Genomic DNA, 10,539 nt, shown 5'->3' on the forward strand with positions numbered 1-10,539 from the left:
CTCATTGCTGTTTATCTAGACGGGGAAAATGTGAAAATGTTTACCTTTTGTAAATAATACTTACACTCAATGTATTCAAACCTGCTCTCATCATAGAAGCCATTGGATAAAGCTCAAGCATGCCCCACAGCAAATTTAGCATGGTATATGGGACAAGTCTTGGTTGGTTACTCCTATCCAGGGAAAAATAGAGAGGCCAAGACTCCATCTTGAAAAAGGGATATGCTGCAACTTCTGTGAAGAGAGAGGGGAAAAGAAGATATACAGCAGAGGGTAACTGAGGAACAGGAAAGGGACTGATACTTGAAAAAGCATGGATGTTATCTCATGAGGTACATGAAAAGAGGAATGAAATGGTAAGTCACACAGAAAGAATACATCAAATGTACTGTTAACAGAAAAGTTCATTACAGAGTTTCCTGAGTGTGAAAACTCAATATGACACACAGCTGAAAGGGAGGACAAGGCTCCCTGGATGCTGATACCCTGATTTACAACTGGATTATGTCAGGGAGAAGTTTAATCTTTCTTTCTTAGATTTAGTAACTTCCATTCCAGTTGTCCACTGGGTTTTTAGAGGATTTCTTTAAGCCAACATATATCAGTGTGGATATTCATGTACAGAGAAAGTGAAGCCAGCAAAATCCATATGATATCCTCCTTCTTCCAAAAGTGAGGATGTCCTCCACATTTCACTTTTTTTCTAAAGTCTAGAGACTATGCAAAACAATTTTTTTTTTTTCTAAAATGATAGCAGCCTAGGAGATTAGGTGGATAAGTCAGTCTTTTGTAAGTAGCAAATCTATTCTTTATCGAAACAAAGAACATAAGGGTTTGAGGGACCCTTTAGATGAGAGCCACTAGAGAAGTCTTGATCATTTTCACTGCTAAAGTACTAGGTAAATACATTTATCAGACTACTTCTTTGGGCAGATTGTTGTCTCTAGGAACGCATGTTTTTATCTCCCGGAAATTGTATTTTCTGCTTGGCTGGGTGCTGCTGTTCTGTCAGCTGCTGTGATCATGCTTGCACATGCACACGCACTTGTATCTGAGCAGTATGCAACTGGAAACCTATGCTATTCATAGGAAAAAGGAGAAAATGTTAATTGCAGGGCAAAATGGTACACGGCATGCTTACAGCTACATAGGTAATAATGTCATTACTTAGAACATTAAAATGTATCTGATATCTCAAATTAAAAGGTCTGCTGTAGAGTATAAAACAGTAATATAAATAACAACTTCAGTCCTTAGCTCAGCAGTAATAGTAAAAAAAAGAGTATCTCTTTTTCCCCAAAGAGAAATGCCTTGCACGAATACTGATCACAGGAATCATTGATGTCAGGAGTGCTTGTAGAGATGTATCAATGTTGATTAAAAAACAAACAAACAAAAAACACAAGAGTGGCAGTGGAATAACTTATGAAAATGGCAAAAGAAAAGCATACTGTCTATTTAAACGTGCAAAAGTGCCGGTGACATAATTCAGGTCTGAAGAGGCAGCATTCATTTGAGACAAAATATATTTCATTCTACTTCAACAAAATCTGAAGTAATTTAAGTTGAAGAAAAGAATATGGACTAGCCCCTGTAATGTTCCACTTTACCATGCTTCCTCCTAATTTATCCAGATATTGCCTTTTCTCTAATCTATTCATCTTCTGTTTATAAGGTGTGTTTTAATTTCCTGTCATGTTGTACCATTTCTTTGATTCTGTCCTTTTAGGGCACCCTCCTTTCTCATTTCTATTTACTTTTATTATTCCTGATTCTATTATTATTATTATTATTATTTTCACAATTACTTCTAATAAAGTTTATTTTGGAAGCCTCAACTGAAGAAAAAGGGTCCATTGTGCAAGGACTGCAGATTCTATGGGCAGGTGAAAATCTCTTCCAATTGTATTAGATAAAATAGCAAAGTGGGATAAAAGAGAACAGAAACACTGTCACATGAGGTAACTTATTCTTAGCCTTTCTCACCTCTTGAAGCTCACTCATATTTATTTAAAGAATTTGGTTACTTTTTATAGAAGGAAGGTTGAAAGCAGAGTGATAATAATAGAGTTCAAAAACGTGTGATGTACTGTATCGGATGAGGATAAGTGCTGTGGATAATAGAGAAAAGGAAAATTCCTACCTACATAAAATGAGGAAGGACATCTATATTATCAGTGCTATGAAGCTATACCTTTACTCAATCAAATTCATATGCAAACATTTCAAAATCCTTGGGAAGGAGCATATATAAGCAACATTAACTGAAAGAGGTAAACTATGTACCATACTACCTTTTGATGCTACAACAGTCTTTCACTTTGGATTTCTTAAGAGCATTTTATTCAGTCAGAATCCCATCCAAAAAGCCCATAGGTTTGTTCTGTGCTAATAGACTACCAGAATTATTTTGATACTTTGAATCTTTGCACTTTGATCTTTGCCCACAGCAGTTGTCTCAATAAACAGGATGATTTTGTTCTGATTCAGATCAGTTGAAAACCTTCTGTTAAAGTCCGTGGGACACAGTTGTTTTCACTAAAAAATAGACTCTTTGTCATCTTGGAGATATTTTCAAAACTAAGGAGAGCTTGCCAAAGTGAATTACTGCCTTCTCCCTGGTGTAAAAAAGCAGGTCTAACAACCTAAATCTTATGAGTAGCCAGATCTGTTTTCTTCAGGAAGGAAGAAGTAGTCCCATCATTCATCAGGAAGGACAGAGAGGTAAATAATCTTTTTCAAGATGCATTTACAAACCGTACCGGAGAAAGAGCAGAAAAAGAAAGGCAAATGGTAGTATACTAATAACTAAGGAAAGCACATCTTCCCTGGTGGCTGAATAGTAAGTATGCATTTGTCTCAGCCAGCAGTGTGCTCAGGTGGCCAAGAAGGCCAACAGCATCCTGGCTTGCATAAGAAACAAAGAAACAGTGTGGCCAGCAGGGCTATGGAAGTGATTGTCCCCCTGTACTTGGCTCTGGTGAGGCTGCACGTCAAGTACTGTGTTCAGTTTTGGGCCCCTCGCTACAAGAAGGACATGGAGGTGCTTGAGCGAGTCCAGAGAAGAGCAACAAAGCTGGTGAAGGGTCTGGAGAACAAGTCTTACGAGCAGCAGCTGAGGGAGCTGGGATTGTTCAGCCTGGATAAGAGGAGGCTCAGGGGGACCTTATCACACTCTACAGGTACCTTAAAGAAAGTTGTAGTGAGGTGGGGGTTGGTCTATTCTCCCACGTGCCTGGTGACAGGAAGAGGGGGAATGGGCTAAAGATGTGCTATGGGAGGGTTAGGTTAGATATTAGGAAGAACTTATTTACTGAAAGGGTTGTTAGGCATTGGAACAGGCTGCCCAGGGAAGTGGTTGAGTCACCATCCCTGGAGGTTTTAAAAGATGTTTAGATGTAGAGCTTAGTGATATGGTTTAGTGGAGGATTTGTTAGTGTTAGGTGAGAGGTTGGACTTGGTGATCTTGGAGGTCTCTTCCAACCTAGATGATTCTGTGATTCTCTGATTACTCTGTCAAGTCCAACATCTCTTGCTCTAAGGCCTTTTATACACTTAGGTGGACATTTGTGCTGATTTTTGGCAGAATAAGACCAAGAAAGCCTTGCCCATGTATGGATCTATGTTTGCCATTGTAGTGCCACCAAGTGCTGACTTTGACTAAGACTGCAGGACTTCTCAAAAAAATCTTCATCCCCTTTCCTTATCCTTCTTAGTCCAGAAAGATACTGATAAATTTCCAAAACAGCCTGGCACTAAATCACAGGTTTCTTAAGGAGATCTTTGTGTGTGGTTCTGATTGACTAAAAATAAATAGAACGCACCAAATAATATTTAATTTAAGGTGAAAGGTTTGTTCAAACTTCTCTGAATCTTCCTGTTTTCTTCTGCTTTGATTCATATTTAGAAAATTCCATGGGAAAAAGAAAAGCCCAGGGACATATTTATTGCAAAGGTTTTAAATATTCCATTATTAAAAAACTAGACTAATTGCATTGTTCTTAAATAGAGTGAGCTCAGGTGAGGATATGGAAGAATACCTGAGACAAATATTCTAATGGATTTGAAATAAGTGCATCTTTCCTTGACAGCTTTTGCTTTTAAAGATCCCAGTTGCTGAAATAGCTTCTTGCATCATTAATAGTAGCGTATAGCTGGCTGATTGCTCACCTCCTTTTGTGCAAGAACTTGGATTTGCTTTGAATATAGACTATGGAATGAATATATTTGAGATTTTAAATGTCCCTGCTTTCTGAAAAGCAGCTTTGTCACCAAGACACATTTCTGGAGATGTGTAATGTTATCAGTTTCTTCAGTTTCCGAACTTGCAAAAATGTAAATCATATTTTAGGACCGCCACCAATCTATCTTTATGTTTTACTCTGTGCTCGGATGAGCATACTCTTTCAAAGCTCAGATGAATTGGAGACTGTAAAATGCTCTTCTGAAAGGGTATAAGAAAAGGTACTTTTGTGTTATTTTCTATATAAATCACTAGATTGTATTTTTTTATTTTTTTTTTCAATAGGTGTTTCAATATAACTTTGTAAACAGCAGTGTTCTTATAATGCAGAAGTACTGTTTGTTAGTGTGTTTTCTTAAAAAATAAGAATCAAATAGATATTTGTTGAACAACCAACTATTGCACGAGATCCCCAGGATCTAAGGCTGGTAAAATTCATGGCTGTTCACTACAGTCAGACTTTCAGTTATTCACAAGGGAGGGAAACCTGCTCGTGACAGTTGCCTTTCTCCAAAGTCATCTAGGCTGGGGAAGTTACTGTCAGTTCTGCTTTTACTCTTAAAACCTTTTGCTGGACATCCATGTGTTTCCCTACAGATAACCATCTCTCTTAAGTTTTTTGTCTTGCTTTATTCACCCTTGTGACTTCCCTTTTTCTTAATAGATAGTGAGCTCCCTCTGTCACCGTGGAGCTTTGAATGTTTTTCTTCCATACATTTTCCCAAAACATCCACTTTTCTACATTTTTTTTCTCTCAATTTTCATTGGCAATTTTTTGTCTTTTTCTAACTTACAAACTCCTGCATTCATCCAAAGCCATTAGATACCCACCTGCTCCCTCATAGAGAAGATGCCTTTTAAAGCATGTTCTTATCTATAATTCCTATGCTATGAGTGCTTTTACTTTCTCAGTCTCCATTCTACTCCCCTACCTCTAACAGAACCTTTGCTCTTAACATTTAGTAGAGACAATCTTTCAAAATCATTTTCATAGCCTTAAGGGTGTCTCTTGCATTCTACTCTCATTATGTCTTAGAATATTTAGGAGGAATTGTAAAATATGATTAGGTGTTCTGTCACATCCATGGTCTTAAGATTTATTTGATATAAGAGTGATCTGAGGCTCATTAGTTCATTCCTAGCATAATCTGTATGAAGTTCAGGTATAGTTTTCTTCAAACTTTAACCATTGTCTGTTTGCAGTTGTTTTTTATGAAACTATCTTTGCAGAGAAAAAATCAATTCTTAGGTGAAAACCAAGATTCCTCCTAAGGGTATATTTGCTGTCTACCAAAAATACTTGCAGGCTGGTTTCCTGAACATGAAAACTTCCTTCATCAATGTGTTGGAAGATTTTTTATGAGGGAAAGTATTTGCAGTTAACAATAAAAAACATTTAAACCTATAAATATGTTATTTTGAATTTATAAATTTAATTTGATCTGCTTTTTGGGCTAGGAGGAGCTTGAGGCTAGGGAGCCAGCTGGTTTTCATTGATATCAGATCCAACTGGGAAATAGCCAGGTGATTTCTATAAAGGGATAGAAAAAGTCAGGTGGGTTTGGTAGCTGGAAGGAAGTGGAGGGTTGAAGTGTGTGCAGTCTGCCTTGGTCAGGTGAGTGGCTGGTCTCTGTGCTTCAGCAGTACAGCCTCTCCTAAAAAACAAAACCTAAGCTGCAACTGTAGTTCTTCTGGGCAAGCTGTTAATTTGTTTTGGTTCTCAGCAACTGAAGATTGAGAAGACCTGAAGCAAGAAGTTTACCACTGGTACCTGAGATGGTGGCATTCAGGCTGTAGGCAAAAGTTTTCATCTGTCAGATATTTGATGAAATGGGAAGTACAGCTGGATTCACAGCACCTCTCTCCTTTCATCTGTTGCAGCTAAATCAAGGTAAAATGATTTAAAACTTGTCCATCTCACTGAAGTTATGTGCAGGTGAGGTTGCTATATCTCTAGGTGCTGTCTTGCAGGGCTACTGTGGGGATGTTGTCCGTGAACTCAAGGTGGTCTGGTGGCTTTTTTTTTTTTTTTTTTTGTCAGGGTCATATGGCTCTCAAGGCTGTTTCAAGCGATAAAGTGATGATGGTTTTGATGCATGTTATGAATGCTTTACTTAGTGATGAGGAAGCATCTGATGTTATGATGTTGTTACTAGTAGGTAGCATGGTCTTTAATAAAAATATTCATAAAGATAATGTAGGAGAGATGAGTCCTGCTGTTCTGCGAGTTGAAGCTTCATTTGAGAAAGATTTTGAATATGTGAAATTATATTTTATGGTTAACCTTAAGATAAATATTTAGAATTAAAATATTTAAGTCCTTTGATGCTCTGGGAAGATTTATCCCTATATTAACACTTATTATATATAATATTTTTGCTATTTTTTAAAGAGGAATGTGTGTGTTAATTTATTTGTGATAATTGTATTACTAATATACATGTTAATCTCAATCAAATCCCATGGTGGGGAGAAATACAAACAGGTTAGAATATCATCAAGGTGTGGGTGTTTTGTTGTTGTTGATTACTTGTGTGTGTTTTTTTTATTATTTTATTCTTTGGAAAATTAGCAATATACTTTATCTTGTCTCACCAGAATCTTTGATAGAATTTGGACAAGAGCTCTTTGTTCTTTTTTTGTGTAGCTACATGTGATTAATGAAAGCCTACAGAAAGGCTTGGTAAGATTTTGATGAAGAGGCAAAAATTCCAGCATTAGTATATTTCCACACCTATTTTTCCTAAGCAAAGCTATTGTTATAGTAACTTTTTCCAATACAAGATTCAAAAAAACACACCAAAATTTCTCAGAACAGCACTTCAAGTATGACTGAGAGATTGAGATACTTTTTTACTATAAAATAATCTTTTTATGACTCATCTAGTTCTTCCTACTGTCATATTATTTCAAACTGATTTTCTTTTTGGCTTTCTTGAAGAATATAAAATGTGCTGATCTTTAAGATGGACTGTTTATATTATATGGACTATGTTCTATCATATATTCCAATAAAGAAGATCCATTATTTATGCTGAATATTAAGATGAAATGCGGCAGGTTCTGCAGAAAAGAGAACAAGAAATGTTATGTTTTGAGTTAATCTGAAGTTCATCAAATACAAAATTGCTGTACTCCTGTTTTCTTTGTAAAGGTGTATACATGTGTATGCTGGATATTGAAAGTTACAACTTGCTGAGAGTATATAGGAGTATAAAAAATATCATTGGGATTTGTGCCTTTGACTTTGCAAGTTTCTGTAGCGGATGTTGAGTACCTACTTTATAATTAGTCTATTAGACCCTAAAAATTGTATCTAAATATGCTTGCAGTGTGGATGAAAATATTGTGCCTTAAACTACAAATAGAAATAAAAATTTTGGGTGATAAGTCTGCTGTTTCTTAATGGAAAGTTCAGAAGGGAATGACCATAGATGACTGTAAATAAGCTTGTTAACAAGTATATTACTGTTGTATTATTGTTTTCTAAACCCATTCTCATGAAAGGTGAGGAGAAAAGTGGTGAGAATGGAGTACTTTATTTATTTTCCAGAGTAAATTCAAGTGAGTCAACTAATTAATGAGTTTATAGTTGTTATGATTACTAGATAATTTCCCCCTGACTCATTCAGGACAAAAACTGTGCTTTGGAGGAATAAAACATGCTGAGAGAATTCTGGCTGAAATGTTAATATTTAAATATTTAAAGAGTATCTAAATTTCAAAAGAGCTGCAGATTAGTAGAGTTCTACTTGAAATTAATTTCTTATAATTCAATATCTATTTCTGATGCACTACAGAATGTTGGTTGTGTGTTCCCCCCCGAAGTCACTTCTTCAGTACAATGCAATGCTGAACATACTAACTGTACCACTATAAAACTGCTTTGGAAATAGCTTATTTGTATAACCCAATAAAATACAATGCTTATTTTCCAAAATTTGTTCTGCTTGCATTGTTGTAATTGACACCCACATTTTCCCTTCAAAAAGGTGAAAAAACAATTCCATGTAAATACCTTTCACTGACGCTTGCTTTAAGCAGTTGTCCAAGACTGTGCACTGCTAACAACATTTTTTTAACAAAAGCTTAATAAACATTAACTGGGAAATTAGAGAATGTAAGTTACTTGCTTTATTGTGTCTTAAGTAATTTTTCAGCTTTGGAGAACAGTCCATCTTCTAAATTTCAAATTCTATGTAACTTGATTTTTTTTCTTCTTCAGAACAGTAGCTCACATGAACATCAGGGTGTCATTTTTTGTTTTCTTTTTTGTTTTCTTTTTTTTTTTTTTCTACTGATATCTATTAGATATTAACTTTTATCCAGGCTTGCAGAAAGTAGTCAATATGTTAAAATGTCTCTTAATATTAAATGTATGTAGCAAAATCTGCAAACTCGCCTTTATTTTGCAAGAGTAAAAATCAAATGTTATTAGCCTTTTGCTCAAGGCTACAGAACTGCAAAAGGATCTTAGGAGACTAAGATATTTGCAAAGCTTTTCTAAATGTTTAGAGATGGTCTCAGTTTATTTTTCTAATATCTGCAAATTTCAGTGTATTATGTCTTCATCTATTTTCCCATGTGCAACATTCACTGTACTGTTATGGTATGCCTTCATGCCAACACCTTGCCATATATGAAATGGTCAATAATTCCTTCTGAGATACAAGTAAGAGTCAACACACTTTTGCTATAAATCCAGCAATATTATAGTTGGACTCGAGGATTCTTGTGGGTCCCTTCTCGCTTGTATATTCTATGATGATTCTATTGCATATTTCTACCAAGCTCAGGCTGAGAGTGGAGTTAGGAACAGTGCAGGGAGCGTGTTGGGGTTACTGACGTGAGAGGTGAGGGGACTGATAACTGCAGTTCATGGGACTTCCCTGGGGAGTCTCTCTGGATGCCTGGTCCTGTACAACATCATTGCCTGTGTTCGAGACCTTGGCACCACACAGTGACTTATTGAAGTGTTTCTTATGTAAATCTCTGCATGCTGACAGGAGTGATAAGTATTTCAACTACTTTTTTTCCTTCTGTCCACAAAACATGCTACAGCCAGAAGCCCTGATCCTGAACGGTTAATGGGGATCTTATTAGGATTGGTGCCTAGTGGTCTGAGTGCCTACACTTCAGAAAAATACTTCAGCTTTTCAGAGCTGCTGTTCCCCTCTTACAGGAGGAATACTGTAGCAGCCAGATACCATTCACTGAATACTAATGCTTGGAAGAAAAATAACTACCCTGATTTTTGTTTCATCCCACAGAAAAGTTGGAAAGAATTTGATTTCTAGGGAGGTGCCCTACAACACCAACTAGCTGTTCAGCTGGAGGAATTCACTATGTAATTGTAATTCTGTAGCCTAGAGTAAATGTAAAATGATCTATTGAACTTGTCTGATTTGGAAAGCATTTTTACTCCAGAAAGCCTCATGCATGGCTCTGGAGATGATGATGTTTTGAGCATGGATGGCAGTTATGGTTTATAAAACTGATCTTTACAACAGTGTTCTGTTCTTGTACAGAATACCAGCAGTTAAATACAGAACTTATTTTCCTCCAGGTTATGTATAATTTCACCCCTAGTTCAGTATCCTTGTTGTATCTGAAGTTATTTACAGGCAACTTTAAGGAAAGATAGCTAAAACACTAAGCATAGTGCAAATTGAACAAATATTATAATTTTAAAGGACTACAGAAGGCTTTTGAAATAGCAATATGATTTTTAATTAAGGTAGAAACACTTTTATGTATGGTTGTCATCTTAGTAACTCTTTGAATTGCTTAGTAGTTAATGCTGTATAAACCAAAGCTACTATCTGTTTTGGAAAACAAAACAAAGAAACAAAAAAAAAAAACACCAAACATTATTGGGAGAATGTAACCAAAATGAAATAATTTGCAAAAAAAAAAAAAAAAAAAAAAAAAAAAGAACTTTTCTTCAAAGACAGGAGACATCTCTTCCCTTTATACAACATGTCTCATTTGTGCTGTCTACTGTCTTTCACTTTCATCTTACTAACCTCTGTGATAATTAATGTACATGTGTACTATAATGGTCCCAGTTGTAATGTTGTCTTTAAGACATAAGTAATTATGGCTTTGCCATAACTTGATAGCCATAGTTAAGATCCAGGTTTTGTTTCCTTTATCCTTAGATAATCTTTTGGGAACTATTTCTCAACTTCTGATTTTGTACTTGGAAGAATTTTCAAGTGACAACAACAACACTATTAAACCACACTGATAGCTGCTGCATGTAATATTTTCCTTTTCTAATGGCTGTAGTATAG

At 35.9% G+C, this 10,539-nt stretch overlaps 1 long non-coding RNA gene across 1 annotated transcript; it reads left to right on the top strand.

Annotated features, from left to right (window-relative positions):
* Positions 1-5,819: 5,819 nt before the first annotated feature.
* LOC118160528 lies at positions 5,820-10,087 on the top strand. The gene is made up of 2 exons (XR_004747548.1): positions 5,820-6,134; positions 9,035-10,087. It is a non-coding gene; the product is annotated as an uncharacterized LOC118160528 (long non-coding RNA).
* The last annotated feature ends 452 nt before the right edge of the window (positions 10,088-10,539 follow it).

The sequence above is a fragment of the Oxyura jamaicensis genome, chromosome 1 (genome assembly GCF_011077185.1).
Source record: "Oxyura jamaicensis isolate SHBP4307 breed ruddy duck chromosome 1, BPBGC_Ojam_1.0, whole genome shotgun sequence".
In the NCBI taxonomy this organism is placed as follows: Eukaryota; Metazoa; Chordata; class Aves; order Anseriformes; family Anatidae; genus Oxyura; species Oxyura jamaicensis.